This window comes from Lichenostomus cassidix, chromosome 12 (assembly GCF_008360975.1).
Source record: "Lichenostomus cassidix isolate B80296 chromosome 12, HeHo_3.0, whole genome shotgun sequence".
Classification (NCBI taxonomy): Eukaryota; Metazoa; Chordata; class Aves; order Passeriformes; family Meliphagidae; genus Lichenostomus; species Lichenostomus cassidix.
This window is the reverse complement of record NC_139493.1, coordinates 19,650,484-19,666,287: the sequence shown is the minus strand read 5'-3', so window position 1 is coordinate 19,666,287 and position 15,804 is coordinate 19,650,484. Positions and strand designations below refer to the sequence as shown.

The following is a 15,804-nucleotide window of genomic DNA, read 5'->3' as shown; positions in this document are numbered from 1 at the left end:
GACGGTGCTTTCACCAGACCCACGGCTTCCCACACATCGCCAGGACAAGCTGCTTGGGAGGGAGCAACGCAGCAGCTGCACCTCGAGTGCTGCAGTCTGGGCTCCTCACTTTAAAACCTGAGTAAACTTAGGGGGGTGGAGGGTGCCCAGAGAAGTGCCACAAGGCTCAGGAAGGGTCTAGAGAACATGCCCTGTGAGCAGCGGCTGAGGGAGCTGGGTTTAACCTCAACAAGAGGAGGCTCGGGGGACTTCTTTGCTCTCTGTATCTCCCTGAAAGGTTGTAGTGAGGTGGGGCCGGTTTCTTCCACCGTGCCCGCAGCTGAGAGATCCCAGGAAATGGCCTTGAACTGAGACGGGAGATTCAGATTAGGCATTAGAAAATTGTTTTCACTGTTCAGGTGGTCAGGGCAGTGGTGCAATCACCATCCCCGGAGGTTTTCAAAAGGCGTCTGAATCTGGCACTGGCTGGTTTAGGGGTCACAGTATCGGTGCTGCCTGACATTAAAGGGCTCATTCACCCCTGATGATTCTACGAGTCTATGTGATGGGCCACGGAGAGGCCAAGGCCCCTAAACCCGGTAATGGTGCTAATGCTGCACACAACGCTCGAGCGGCGCCGGCCGGGCCTCACCCCCAGCAGGACAGGGACGGCCCGGGCCGCGCCGAGCCGAGCTGGGCCGTCCTGAGGTGGAGGCGGGGAAGAGCGGGCGCGGCCCGGGGCGGGCACAACGCGGCTGCCGCCGGGGGCGCCATTACGGGAGCGCTGTGGAACGCGCCCGAAATAAATGGCGGAGGGGGGCAGAGCCGTCTTCACAGCTGACCAATGAGAAGCGACGTTCTTGTGCAGGGGCGGAACTTCGCTGTCCAACACCCAATGGGTGCGGGAGGCGGTGGGTGATGGACGGGCGGGCGGCGGCTGCGGCGGGCGGGGCGCGGCGCCCTTCCCGTGGTGCCGCGGGAGCGGCGGCCGCAGCGGCCGCGACTCCATCCGGGTCCTGCAAGTACCGGGACGGCGGGACCGGGCGGCGGCCGCGGGGCCGGGGGGATGCGGGAGCGGCCGCGGGGTCGGGGCGCGGCGGGGGGAGGGTGGAGGTGGAGGGACTGAGCCGAAGGGCCCGTACGGGCGGGCGAGGGGTCTCGGCCGGGCCTCTCCGCCGCGTCTGCCACGGCCCCGGTTCATTGTCCTTATTCCCCTCATCGATGCCTTTTCCCCCCGTTCTCCCCCCGCTCTCCTCCAGGCTCACTGGAAGGTCCGGAAGTGCCGCCCCCGGGAGCCGCCAGCGCCAGGTACGTCACTGCCGGGGCCGGGGGGACCTTGGCCGGGGAGCCCCCCCGGTACCGGGGCTGGGCTGAGGGGCTCAGCCCTGCCCGGGCACCGAGAGGGCCGCAGCGGGGGGCTGAACTCGAACCGAGGGGTTGAAAGGTGAAGAAAAGCCCTTAGGAAGTAGGTGGAAGTGTTTTGGCGGCCCAGCCCCTCTCAGGGGAGCACGGGGGCTGCTCAGGGATGTCGATTATAGTGAGCATCATTACCTGGCGTGGGGACTGTGCCTTTCCCTGGCCCATCGTCCTCAGGCAGCTCCCGTCTTGCTCCTCACAAGCGGCTTGTTCTGGAAATGGGTCGGAAGCTGTGGCAGTGGGGTTCTGCCAGGCAGCGTGTGGCAGCAGTGACATGGGCACATCCCAGCCGGGGCATGGCTGGACACATGAGGAGCAGCACTTGAGCGGAACATATGTGACCTGCTAGAATACGTACATGCAGTTTTTACCCAAAGCTCTGGCTGGCCTCTGGGCGTTGCAGGAGTGGCTCTTGCCCTTGGCATGGGCAGCTCGGCACATGTGGGTTCCCCCGCAGGGCTGTTGCTGGCACGGAGCAGGGTCCGACCCTGGCTGCTGGTGACTTTATTGTGGCATGGCTCAGTTAGTTTTAGATGAAGGTGTTACCCCACCAGTCTGTGTTTTTGTGATTTTACATTACAACTTTTCATGAGGGTGGCAGAGCACTGAAAGAAGCTGCCCAGAGATGGCGTAGAGACATTCCAAACCCACCTGGATGCGTTCCTGTGTCATCTGCTTTGGGTGACCCTGTCTTGGCAGGGGGTTGGACTGGATGATATCCAGAGGTCTCTTCCAACCTTAACAGTTCTGTAATTGTGTGATTTATTTCTGGCAGGAGTGAAAACTCAACCTGATGGTCATGATCGAGATAATCCTTGTTTACTGATTTGCCATTCCCGCCTTGCTGGTGCTCCTCTCTATCTGTATTACTGCACAAGCAGCTTTGTGACTGTAGTGCAAGCCTTAACTGGCAGGGGAAAATTGCTCCCATTCGAAGTGTACACAGGAACAATGCTCAATAGCAGCAGTGGGACAAATTGAATCCTGAGTTTTTGAGAAAATCAATTGTCCCTTCAAAAGCAATAACTTAAACAGTATTTAAGAAACAAGGCATCTTCAAAAATCCCCAGCTGCCAGAGGCCTCACCAAACAGTTATTTGCTGGTGTAGCTTCTGTTTTCAAATTTGACAGTTCTCTTCATAGCAGCACTCAGGTGTTAAATAGTCTGAACTTCCAAGAAGTTTTTTGCAGTGATGTTTCAAACTTGTTGCAGTCAACATGTGATAATGGCCTAATTAGGGGGGAGGAGGTTTGCTGTATGATGGCTTCATGAAGAAAGACTTAGTAAATAGCTGTATTGTGATATTTTTAATAGAAAATTGCTGGTTGTAAATTTTTTTTTTACTGACTTTTTCCCAAGTTGTACTTTCTATAGCATGTATGCAACCTCAATTCACATAGGTCATGCTAGGAAATTATTTTGCATACTAACGCTGGAGATTTAGTACTTCCTTAGTTGAAAGGAAGTTTAGATAAAACATGAGTGCACTTGTTTTGTTTTTCTATTGCAGTGAGCTGTATCCTTACTTTACTTTTGATAAGTGCCTTCTGTATTTTCCTCTGATTTTAGTAGTGGAAAATGTCAGTTCATTTGCAAATAGTGAAGGGCTCCCAGGACTTCTAGAGGGCAAGAGATGTTTGATTATGTTGCCAATTAATGTCATAATACAGCAATCTTGAAATATTTTTGTGCGCTAACTCCTTTGCTGAATTTGTGTAAATGTTATAATATGTAAACTTTTTGCAGAAAAAGTGAGTCTGCTTGCTCCTAGCATGTCCTAAGAGACACAAATCTAGTGAATAAATACACAGTTGTGTATTATTTGCATGTATATATATATATATATACAAATTTATGTTTGAAGCAGGACCAGATAACCAGATGGTTTCCTTTGAGAAGGGCACTGAGGCCTTTGTAATATTTGATGCTGGAGTGTACATGGATGTATTTATTTTTATCTGCCTTTATTCTGTGTAGTGACAGAGGTGTAGTCAAAGAGTAGTAAAAACTCTGACCATTTTGGTGTAGTTATTCTCAAGCCTCCCTGAGGTTTTCAGCAGCACTGTGCAGTGCTGTAGCACATGCACCACTTAGATGCAGAAAGTTCAATACTAACGGTGTAAAATCAAGTGTGTGTAGGGAAAGATCCCAGGATTTGTGTTCCTTTGGTTCTCTGTTTGTTGCCTAAGTCATTAATTGTGCTCACATACTTTACTTTTCCACAGGAGATGGGCTTCACTTAGTGCTTGAGTGGGAAGTGGTGACTTCTCGTTTCTTTCAGGCCATGGTTTCTGGATATTTATATTCCATCTATAACTAATTGGTTGTAAAAATAAATTAAAACCAAACATAGTAATTAAAAATGTAGCACAACAGTAATATCTCATGATAATTACTTAAAGCCAGAATGCTGTGTTAATTAAGTGTAAGTGGGGTATAGATTTTGGGGAAAAAAAATTGCATTTCCAATTCAGGCAGTAGATAACTGCATTATTGGTAGCAGCTAATCAGTGCTATTAATCTTAATGTTGTGTAAGAAATTCCATAAAATACCGTTGTGGACACGTATCCCTGTCTGGCTGTGTGGACTGTGGTGATGCCCAAGAGCACATCTGTGCATTTGTTGGTGTTGCAACTGCTTGTTCTCCTTTTCCCCTCTGTACAATTTCGTAGTTCAAACAGCTGTTCTGGTGTGATTTACACTTGCTCCAGTGTATTGCTGCTCGGTGGACTGGCAGGTCCAAAAAAGAGGTGCTAAATCTTTAAATTTTGGGTGTAAGCAGGGGACTCTGAAAAAGGTGCCTGGGCTTGAGCTGGGAGGTCTTACCTTCTGGTCACAGAATTCTTGCTTTCAAGAATTCTTGCTTTCGATTTTTGGTCAGTGCCTGTTTTCAGTGCAGGTGAATTTGCTTGGCAAAACCGTAAAAAACCAACCAAACAAAACATTTCTGAAACTCAATTTAAACACAAGAGTGAAGTAGTCTTTTGAGATAACAAATTGCTTGCAAATTCAGCATTACCAAATGGTATTTTCACAGGAGGATGTCCTCAGTCTGGTATCCCTCAGGGTGTGTGTGTCTCCACACTGCAGTCCAGCATGTGTAGGAACTGTTCCTCCTGCAAGCTCACTTTCAGCTTTACTTGTTTTCTTCTGTGCTGCAAAGTGGACAAAATAACTGGGGGAATAAAACGTTTGTCATGTAGGGTCACACTGAGAGGAAACAGGACTTCTGTTATTTGTGCAAATAACACCTTTTGTTCCCTCAGCAGAGTAATGAATAAAATAACTCATTTGAGTTATTTTTTTTTCTCTTTCACAGGTTGGACGATAGTTTAGGATTGCTGATGTTACACTCTGTGCTACTAAACAAAACCATGTAAATTCTTGAGACTTTGTTTTTCTATGCAGTTTAGGATAATTTCAGAGGTTTTAAACTTCCAGGTAGCTCAAATAAACCACGACAAATGTACTTCAGAGCCCGTTGAGATTCTGCTGTTTCACTTCTGGACACAAATTAGGAGCAAGGCTCTAGAAGGATCAGCATATTATTAAGATAAAAACTGAATATGAAAAAGGAAAAAAAATTAGTTTGTGCTAAAATTTTTGTGTCAGTCACTGTCTGATTTTACTGAGCCTGTTTTGGGAAGAGGGGCTGAGATGTGCCTGTAGCATGTGATGACAGGCAGTGCAGGGGTAGTTGAATAGAGTTAGGGGAAGCAGTATCAGGAATAATTAAGTTTATATCAATCATGCTGCTCCCTTTCTTCGTGTAGTCTGCTCCAATCTAACAAAAAACCCATGGAATGAGCAAATTTGAGTTAGGAGTCTGCATGGAGTCATTTGGGGTGCTTGGCAAGGCTGGAGAAGGCGGCAGGCATTCACTCAGCGGACGCTCGTGGGATTCAGGAAGCGTGGCTTCAGTGCAGGGAATGCTGCTGGAATCCAGGGGTAAAACTGTGAGGAATTGGTGTTAGAGCTGTTTCTGTAAATCTCGGAGCTTCATTGTGTGGTGGGAGCTGTGCAAGCCTGAGCTGTGGCCTCGGCACAGCAGTTTGTGAGCTGGGGCTGGTGAGATTGTCCAGCAGCCTCCACAGTTGGAGTCAGTTTGTCCCTTTTCACTGCTTTGGGGATTTTAAACACATGGTGACAGGAAAAGCAGCCCTTAGGAACCTGGATTTTTTTAACAGGAAAAAGCAAATTACCCTGATACTGTTTAAAGCTTGCCTCTCACGGTGTATTTTGTGCTGAAGGAGTGAATGTGCAGGTGCATTGCCCTGAACTCCTGTGCTGCACTGGGTATGACATCAGCATGGTGACTTCAGCAGCAGGGAGCTCTTGCAGCACTGGATTCACTGGAGATGAGAACATACCAGATCAGTAAAGGCTGTGCCAGGAGCATAATTTGTCAGGCTTCCCTGCTTCTGTGAGTGCCAGAACTCCCTGATGCATGGTATGAAAGAAGCAGCACACAGCAGGTCCCCAGGGGGACCTGGCTGATCTCATCTGTCAAAGAATGTGGCAATGTAGGTGATACAGCTTGGAAAGACTTAGAAATAATCCACAAGTTAAAAATGCCCCAAACTGCAGGATTAATATGAAGCAGAATGCTAATTGACTGGACTTTGCAGGAATACACAGGAAACAGAAGTAAAAGCAGAAGGTAATCTGAACTCCTTCCAAAAATAACATTTCAACTGGAATTTTATTTCTTTTAATTACATACCCCTCTAGTAGTAAAACAAAAAATAGTACGTGAGTAACATAAGATGTAATTGCCCTTCTGCAATAGAGGACAGGTTACCTGATCATCTTTTATAAAATGTATTTGTTACAGAATGAGGCTTTTCCTCATGCCCTGAGTGCACTTCATGGTCCCAAATCAGGCTAACAGGAAGTTGGAAGCTAAGTAATAATGTTTTTTCAAGGACATTTTTAACCTTAAGAAACAACATTTTCAGACCTGTGTTAGCTGAAAGGCTCTCAGAAAGGTGGAAGGAGGCAGGTTCCTGTGGATTGAGGTGCTGCAGGTACTGAACAGGAGAATCTAGTGGTGACTATGAAATGATTTAGAATTTCCAAGAGTAATACTTGATTGAGCAGTCCTGCTGTCAATAGAAATAAAAATAAAAACTGATGTATCTCAGGTTGGTTGGGTTTGCAACTAAACTTTGTCTAAAGGTGGAGAAATAAGAGATCAGTTTCTAGGTTTATTGTAATCCTTGTGTCCTTCAGACTTAATTTTAAAAAGAAACTCAGAAGCATTGCCTTATATGTTTTATAAAGTTTAAGTAGGCGTGTAACACCTATCCAGGTTTTTAAAGTTCTTCAGACACTTTTAGTACATCACAGAACCATCACCTTTATTTTAAAGTTCCTTCAGAAACTAAATGTGGGGCTTCATTAATTTTATGGAGTCACTGTGAAACTGGAGATGCAGGTACTCTGCAGCTCAGCTCCCTGGCCAACCTGCCTCTCCCACTGAGGAATGGGAATTTACAGGGGTTCTACTCAGGTATTGAAGGCTTGGATGCAGGAGCAGGGAACGGAAGGGAATGTCAGCTTCCCTGCTGAATGCCAGCTCTGCCTGAGCTGATTTAAAAGGATGTCATGGGGGCCAGTGCTCTGTAAAGGTTTGACTCTGGCCCAGAGCTACTGTTGTGATTTATTCCTGCCTTGGGCATCAGGATCAAGTGCATGTGTTCATGCTGAAGTTTATTTTCTGTTAAGATATCTAAGTTAGCAAAAGCAAATAATGGTATTTATACTACTTACAAGCAAGATGTTAAGGTTGATTCACCCAGATTTGTCATCACTGTATAAAGGATTCTGTAGTAAGGCACTGAGTGGGTTGGAAAGTAATTTGATTTTCTCTGTGTCCAAGGAATAACGTCATCCCTTTGTGTATGAATGCACGGGATCACGCGCTGTGTGCTTGGCAAGGACACGAACGTGCATCAGGGTGCTCTTGTTCTATCAAGGCTTTGTTTGAAGAGTGGTCTGAAAACATCAGTGTACATTTGGGATCAAGTACTAGTAAAGTGTATTTAATGTTTTAAAAACTGCTTTGCTCTAAACATTTTCAACTATCATATAAACTACCTGGGCAAAACAAGCATTTTCGTTTCTAGGCCTGTTCTCAAGCTGTCCTTGGTAAGATGAGGATTCTGAGTCACACATCTGTCTGGCAAGTGTTTTCATTTCAGTATGCTATGAGTTTTTTACTTCAAGGTGATGTTGAGCTGTGTTAATGTAGAAATTTGCTTTAAATTATATCAGGAACAGTTAAGAGAAACTCAAACTTCTTTCTGATCGGAAAGTGTGTATTTTCAGTAGCCTTTTGGTAAGGCAGTTTAACAATTAAATGCCATAATCTTCTTGAGTTTTGTTTCTAGTTAAAGAATTCCTGTACACAAGACTCAGTGTAATTTAAGATGAACAGAAAAAGCTCAAAGCAGTACTTTTGACAGTACACGATTTATTTTATTTTAGCTATTAAGTGTTACAATAAGTGAAAAGGTCACTGTATGTAGTAATATTTGTTTAATCAGAATTATAAATATTAGGGCCTCATCCTGATCCATGTTAAGTCACTCACATAGCAATGGTCCTGGATTTCATTATTTTTAAGTTCTAAAGAGGAAGAAATGCATGTCTGCCTACAGTGTTTCTGATATGCTTTCCTTCTGGTTTCAGGTGAGAAGTTACATCTGTGGAACATGACTAGTAATTTAACAGAAGTTTTATGAATGTAGTTGCTATGACTACTACAACTTGCTTACTTAAGACCCAAGCAATTGGTAAAATTTTGAAATTAAGGAACCTTATTTTTAAAATAACTTTCTTAACTGACTTGGGGGAGTGAGGGGGAATGCTTTTTCTATGGTATTATAAATGCTGTCTGCAACTAGCCTGACTTGTCTTGGCTGAAGCACCAATCCTACTACAGCTCTGAAGATGCCTGCACTGTGGGATGAGGTAGTAGGTTGTATAGTTTTAGGGTCATACCCACCACTGGGAGATAACTATACAATCTACTGTCTTTCCTAAAGCAGCAGATAATCAACAATGGAAGCTTCTCAGTTTTAAGCTCAATGTCAGATTCTGCTGAACTTCTGGACTTGTAGTGCTTATGATAGGACAAAATAATTGTGTAATAGCTGTGGGAATTGTTTTTAGATTTTTCTAGTTCTTGGAAAATCTAGGTTATTCTGCATTAATTTTTCTGCTCTCATGAGTAAAAAATTAAGAACATTATTGTTGTATGTGTATGGTGGGGTAATCAAATACAAATTACTGATGTTCCAGTTACAGGGGTGTTTAACTTTGCTCAGTGAAGTATCAAACATCCTTAAGAGTGAAACTTAGGTTGGCTGTCTAAGCTCTTTGCTGAAGTCTGCTTCTCTGTCAGAGTGAGGTAGTAGATTGTATAGTTGTAGGGTAGTTATTTTACCCTGTTCAGGAGATAACTATACAATCTATTGCCTTCCCTGAGGAGTAAAACAAACTGCGCTCCCTTGCAGGCAGTCATGAGCTAAAAATACTCATTGAGTGAAAACAGATAAATTTAGGGTTGTAAAGTATGAGTGCCAGAAAGCACAGGACTGACAATCAGTGTGAATGGTGCAACCGCTACAGGATATATTTGACTTAACATGACTTTTCTCCCAAGGTGAGTAGCATAGTGCTGGCTGGAGATGGAGAATTCCCATATTCTAGGTAGAGAGTGGAACTGTTCTCTCCATTTACAAGAACATAAAATACAGGTAGCTCAAGCTTGTACGTTGTGACTTAAACCGTTTTGACACCCTGGTTTCCATAATGCATTACAATTCCATGACTCCCAACTGCTTGGTAAAAGTTGGAGGGAAAACTTTAAATAATCCTTTACTAAGAAGTCTGCATGTGTTTCTCCAGCTTTCCCAGGTTTAATGCAAAATTTTAAGTGTTGGCCAATTTTGCCCAAAACTGACTTTTCACCTTTTTGCGGGAGTGTGAAGCTATGGAGTTTGGCTATCCAAGAGCTGGAACTTTCTCTGAGGCGGTATTGTTTCTGTAAAAGGCTTTCTAAGGTTATTGTGTTCTTTCCTCCTGCAGTCCTAGGTACCCAGTCTGTAACTGGTTCTGTGCTGGCATGCCCAGCAAGTGGTTTGCTGTAATAACAAAAAAAAAAAAACCCATGGAAAAGCTTTTTTGGAGCAAGTTTAGCTTAGTCAGAGTGAAAATGGAGGCATTCATGAGTGTTACAAGTAATCAGCCACTGCTTGTAAATGCTAACAGTGTCACCTTGGACTGTGTGCTCAGCAAAGCAGAAGACCCAGAGCAGCGGTGAGCTAAAGGCCTCCACAGAGCAGCTGCTGAGTGAAGAATGCATACAGGAAGCATTGGGCTCCTAGGAAGAGGTAGTAGGTTGCATAGTTTTAGGGCAGGGATTTTGCTCACAAGGAGGTAACTATACAACCTGCTGCCTTTCTTAGGGCTTTATTAAAACACCAGGACCATTTTGGCTCCAGCCTACAAACCTTTGCACCTTTGGTACGTGGAGAGAAAGGACAAGGTATTTCTAGGCATGTTGAGACTTCACAGAAGCTGTGTGTTGGCAGATTTGGTCCCCAATGGAAGTGTAGCAATGGCAGCTGGAATCCAGCATGGTTACATGGTGCATTTGGGGCTGTACGTGCACAGGACATTGGGCTGGGATCTCCTTGGGTTATGGTAAGTAAGTAAGCTGCCTTCTTGTGTTGGGAAGGCAGCTATTTCCAGAGGTTCCTAAGGTTAGGATGGAGTGAACACTTAACATTGAGGTACTGGTACTGTGTACTCATAGGGTGCTAAAATACATGTTCCTTTGGCTCAGTTTTCCTGCACCAAATGAATCAGATTCCACCTCACCTGAAAGCTAGTGCTTTTTCACCAGGCATGGGCATTCCAAGTGAGACAAGCTCTCAGTGGTGGATTATTTGCAGTGTTGCAGGAGGGAAGTTTCCAGTTAAAAATGGTGGTGTGGTTTCTCATGGAATTGTTAAAAATGGGTCCATGTTTTTTGATGTAAGGACACTGCACCACAGCAATAGTTCTGGCAAGGCTCCAGCTGGACACCCTTTTTTGTGGGATACAGACTTTAATGCTGAGCACCTCATAGCATTAATACGCTGTGCTTACACCAGCCACTGTTTAAACTCCTGGAAATTGGACACCGTCATAGATTATAAACACATTAGGTATTGCTTCTATTGAATATTTTGTATGAATTTAACTGTACTTTTTTGATTTAGGTAATAAAATACAGCATTTTTTCCAACTGATGGTGAATTGCCTTTACTTACTCCAAAATGGGGATGTGAATTTTAAAGGAAAACAGTGCCCACATTGAAATAAACTCAAGGCCATGTTTGGTCTTCACTCTAATTCTAACACTCTAATTATAGTGTTAACTAGAAATTATTCTGGCATTAACTTTTGTTTAAGGTCTTTTGTACAAGACTTCACTGGGGGGGTGGAGAATAGTTATTTTTGCTGCCGAATGTGCAGGAACTCTGCTTGCTCCAGACCTGGCTTCTGACGGTAAGATTTAAATTACTGCACAAAAATCTAGACTTCAGTCTTAGCATAAATGCAGCTGGTAAGGTATCTACAGGTAAGACTCAGGCAGAGAAACACCAGTAAATTTAATTTTGGCAGTACCAAATGCCTTAAAAGCTTTAATATACCTAACATTTTATAAATACAAGGGGTATGCTTAAAAAAGGTTTAAATAATTTGTGCTACCCACCCACTCCAGCTGTGATCCTCCCATTGTACCAGATGCATTTGTAAATCCCCTTTTGTGAGAGAAAGAAACAGAGCTTGGGTTCTAGATGAAAATGAGTAGCTGTTTTGGAGTAATACACAAGTTTAAGGGTTTATTTGCCTATTTTTGCCCTTTTGTTATAATGCTCAATATTAGCTCTCAGGGCTGCTGGGTTTCTTCAACAGTGTTCTCAGAAAACAAGGAGTGAATGAAGCTTTCAATTTCTTGGTTTCTGAAGTTATATTCATCGCAATGGTCTCAGAGCAGGAGTTTCTGTTTTTTAAAACAGCAACCCTCTTGATAAAGTCCCAAGTGTTTCTTAGGCAAAAGTACCTGAACTTTGGGGTTAATGTCTCCATATGCTTTCAGTGTGCTGTGATAAGCAGATGCTGCAGAGCTATTGTAATACCAGGTAATTTTTTAAAACAATTAGTTCTTTTACCTAGGGATGCTGACCTGTGACCATGATCTTTTTCCTACTGATTCTTTTACCTGCATTTATTAATAAATGCATTTGTTTCCTTGTAGTTTCCTTGTAATTGGAAGCAGCTTGATGAAGTGATAAGCCCAAACAGAAAGGAATTACACTGCAGTGAGCAGTTGCCTACCTGGTGAGCAGTCTTGTCTTGCCAGGTAATTTCTCACCTTGGCTTACCTGTGGATTCCACCCAGTAAATGGGATCTGCTCAGTGAGGCATGGGGTTGGTTTTCCTTTTCCGTGTGTGCATTCATAGAGGTCCAGGGATGAGGTGACAATGTGGCAAGAATCCTTGTCATAATGACAGTGGTTAAAGAATGTACAGCAAACAGTGCAGGAAGGTTTTCAGTAGCAGTAGAGACTTGTTTACCCCCCATAGTGCAGTGATTGTGTCATGGTGGTCTTGGAAACATTCCAGTGTTGCTCCAAAAATAGAATAGACAGCTTCAGTGCAGATCCACATCCCAGGAGAGTTATTTGTGTGCTGTGCACTTCCATGCAGAAAGGTGTGCTCTGAAATCTCCCTGTAGTGTGAAACTTGAAACCTGTTTGGCTTTTTCCGTCAGAGAAACCACTGCTAATGAACATCCTTCTTCTTCCACAGGGGGCTCTGGGTGCTTGTGCCATGGTCATGGTAGGCAAACTTGATGCATTAAAAATTCTCTCCCTTGTGCTGAGAACTTGGGTCATGGCAGCCAAGAGCTGCTGTTATTTTCTGTTCTTTGTGCTGTGTGGGAGATAAGAGCCCCTGGAGTAGAGCTGCCACCAGACGTAGAGCCAGCACTTCAACCTTACCTCTTTTGAGATGTTCACTGCTGGGCTATGCAAGGTTGGTTGGGGGAGATTTGCATTCTTAACCTGTAGTTAAACCATAGTTTTTCTTTGTGCTTCTGTATCCAGCTTCCCTCCAGCCTATGAGAACAGACACATGGAAGTACATTTGTCAAAGGTAGAGACGTGTTAGCAACACCCACAAAGAGGTTTCATGTTACATTTAGATTCCTTGATTGCTGGATCAGTCCTGTGGTCATCTGAGGTGCCATGATAAAGGCTGGAGGATGGATGGAGAGCAGCCCTCAGGGGTAGCACTGGGCCCTGAGTTCTGGGCTCATCCTACTACATAGGGAGCAATAGGGGGGAATTCTGCCCTTCTTGAGACTCCACCTTAATGAGATTTCCCTCTACTGTGTCCTGCTCTGGGATGTCCAGTGTAGGAAGGATGTGGAGCTACTGGACTGAGTTCAGAGAGGCCATGGAGATGCTCTGAGTGCTGGAGCCTCTCTGCTCTGGAGAGCTGGGAGAGCAGGCTGGGAGAGCTGGGGTTCGTCTGGAGAAGAGAAGGCTCCAGGGAGACCTTAGAGCCTCTTGCAGTGCTTGAAGGGGCTCTAAGAGAGCTGGAGATGGACTTGCAACAAGGGGTGGAGGGACAGGACGAGGGGGAATGGCTTCCCACTGCCAGAGGGCAGGGTTAGATGGGATATTAGATGCTGGCAGTGCTAGGCTAATGGATTCTATATAAAGGACCTTTTCCAACCTGAAAGAATCTGTGACATATTTATGCCAAAAAGTTCTTGCTCTGTCCCTTGGTAAACAGCAAGCTGGACTCTGGAATAGGTGCAGACAGGTTTTTGCTTTACAAGACAAATGGTAAAATACCTGATATGTGCAAGGGGGAAAAAAAAAAAGAAGACAAGTCTCAGATACACTGGTCAAGAGACCAGTGTAACAAGTTCAGATGAGATTATTGCTTTCAACTGAGCCTCCCAAAAGACAACTGAAGTCCTTCAATTCTAAGAGATATGAGCATGGTGTGGCCTTCAGCCCTGAAGCTGAAGCTGTGTATTTAATGTCATAGTTCTGTAAAGATGAGTCTTGGCAGGAGCTACTGGAGGCATCAGATGTCGGTGTGTGTGTTGTTGCAACACGAGAAATCAGATTTTTTTCTAATTTGTTCCATTGGTTATAGTGGAATTGGATTTTTAGGCTGGTTTGTTTCAGACACTTAAAACCACTCCAGTGAAGAGGCATTGGAAAATCAGACACTGTTCTCTTCCAGCCTATTGTATTAAAGCAATCTTCAAAATAAAGCTATTACAAGCCACATAATGCTACTAAGGACTGTATTTTTGGAGACTGAAAAGGTCCTTTCTGAAACAGGAGAATGTTTCTGAAAAAAATACTTCTTTGACATTAAAACTCTCCTATATAGATGATGTCAAGCTGATTAGTTAAACCTAGCACAGCATAAAAGCAGGGAGAAGGATGAAATCATGGAAGTCCCAGTTTTGTGAGGGAGTCTGCTACTCCCTGTGTACATCATCTTATATATTATACACCCTTTAATACACTCCCAGCAACTCTGTAAATTAGGTGAAAGGAGCAAGGAGTGGCAAATCAATCCCAGTGTCCCAAAACGCTGTCACACATTAGACCTTGATTCTTAGCTTGAAGTGGCTTCTCCTGCTGTAGCTCCCTAAAGGGAAGTGGGATAAAAAAGAAAATGAGAGGTGTAGTTTGAACTCCCCAACTCCCACAACAGTAAGTTTGTCCCTGACTCACACTGTGCCTGGTGAAGGCTGTGGCTGATGCTTTAAGGTCCTGGTACATAACACTGAAGTGTCTTATCCCCAAAGAGCAGCCAAAGCCTTTTCTTGATGTTTATTTTACAGAGCACTAAGGCTGAGGCTGTTTTTAGAGCCTGATGTAATACCTGATGGGTTCTTCATCAGCTGCCCAACGCTGCCCCAATTGCCTTATCCTATGTGCTGCAAGGGAAGGTGATGCACAGCTGCACAAACCAGGGGATAGACAGACAACACAGCAGATTTTCCTTAGTTTGGGGCAAACCTAATCAGACAATGGAAAAAACCTATAGGTAAGTGAAATAGGTGGAGCATTAGGCCTGAGAATAACTAAGGAGTGTGAAATAGAGTACATGGGTGTCTGAAAGATGCAAAGGCAGGAAATAGGATTCTTGTTAAAGGCTGTTAAAAAGTTTCAGCTGACTGTCACAAAAATGTGCAATGAAATATGTAAAACTGTTGTGCAGAGAGTTTAAATGGGTACACTGCCAGCTCTGGAAAGCTGTCCTTTGACAGGAGCAGACATGTTTAAACCCAGGTTCAGCTGAGTCAAGGGAAATCCTTCCCTTCATCTCAGGACAGGATTTCACTTTGAATGCTTCACAGAATCTTTAATGTCCCAAGTTGGAAAGAACCCATATGGATTATTGAGTCCTACTCTTGGCCCTGCACAGCCATAGCCCCAAGAATTCCACCCTGTGCCTGAGGATGTTGTACAAATGCTTGATTGAAATAAAGTGAACAATTGACTCATTATTACAGAATTAACATATTAAGTCTTAGCAAAGATACTAATTATTAAGTATTCTTAATTATATTAAAATAGGATAAATTTAAATATTTAAAGTTAAAATTATTAGAGTATTATCTTTTAATAGATTATTACGTTTTTTTTTTTTAATCTACTCCCAGCTAGAAAAGGCTTGTTGACTGAGGGGATAGCCAAGCAGCAGGAAGGTGGTGATGTGGGAAATGTGCTGTGCACTTTTCCAGGGTCCCTGTGCCAGGCCTGGACTGCTCAGGGGACAGAGGCTTCTGGCCCTCTTTGGGGAACTGGTGGCTTTCAGAAGTGGTGTTTGCTTTGAGGAGCTTGCCCATGTCTGCTTAGCCCAACCATGAACAGATAAATGCTGTTAGCACACTGAGAGATACAGGAGTTAATTACTACAATATCACAGAATCCCAGAAATGTTTGGGTTATAAGTGACCTTAAAGCTCATCTTGTACCACCCCTGCCATGGGCAGGGAAACCCTCGACTAGGCCAGGTTGTTTGTTTATTCATAGTGAAGTGAATTAGACTATATGAAATTCTCCAAAACATTTAAAATATATTTTTGAGGCATGTGATAAAGTTTTTACTCTTAGTAAAATACCTGTTTTCTGTTTCACATTTCAACCCTGGCAAAACTGTGTTCTCACTGAATTGCTGTGACTCAGTGAACTCCATTGTGTTGCAGAAGTTCTGAAACGTGGCCAAGAAATTCCAAGATTACCTTCTTAAAGAAAAAATACCCACTGTACTGCTTGTCCTTCAAATCCCATTCAGTTACCACAAAATG

The 15,804-nt window shown here is 43.9% G+C and overlaps 1 long non-coding RNA gene across 1 annotated transcript; it reads left to right on the top strand.

Annotated features, from left to right (window-relative positions):
- The first annotated feature begins 1,060 nt into the window (after window positions 1-1,060).
- On the top strand, window positions 1,061-10,695 carry LOC146431921 (uncharacterized). Its single transcript, XR_014854807.1, has 3 exons — window positions 1,061-1,287; window positions 7,526-7,581; window positions 8,091-10,695. It is a non-coding gene; the product is annotated as an uncharacterized LOC146431921 (long non-coding RNA).
- The last annotated feature ends 5,109 nt before the right edge of the window (window positions 10,696-15,804 follow it).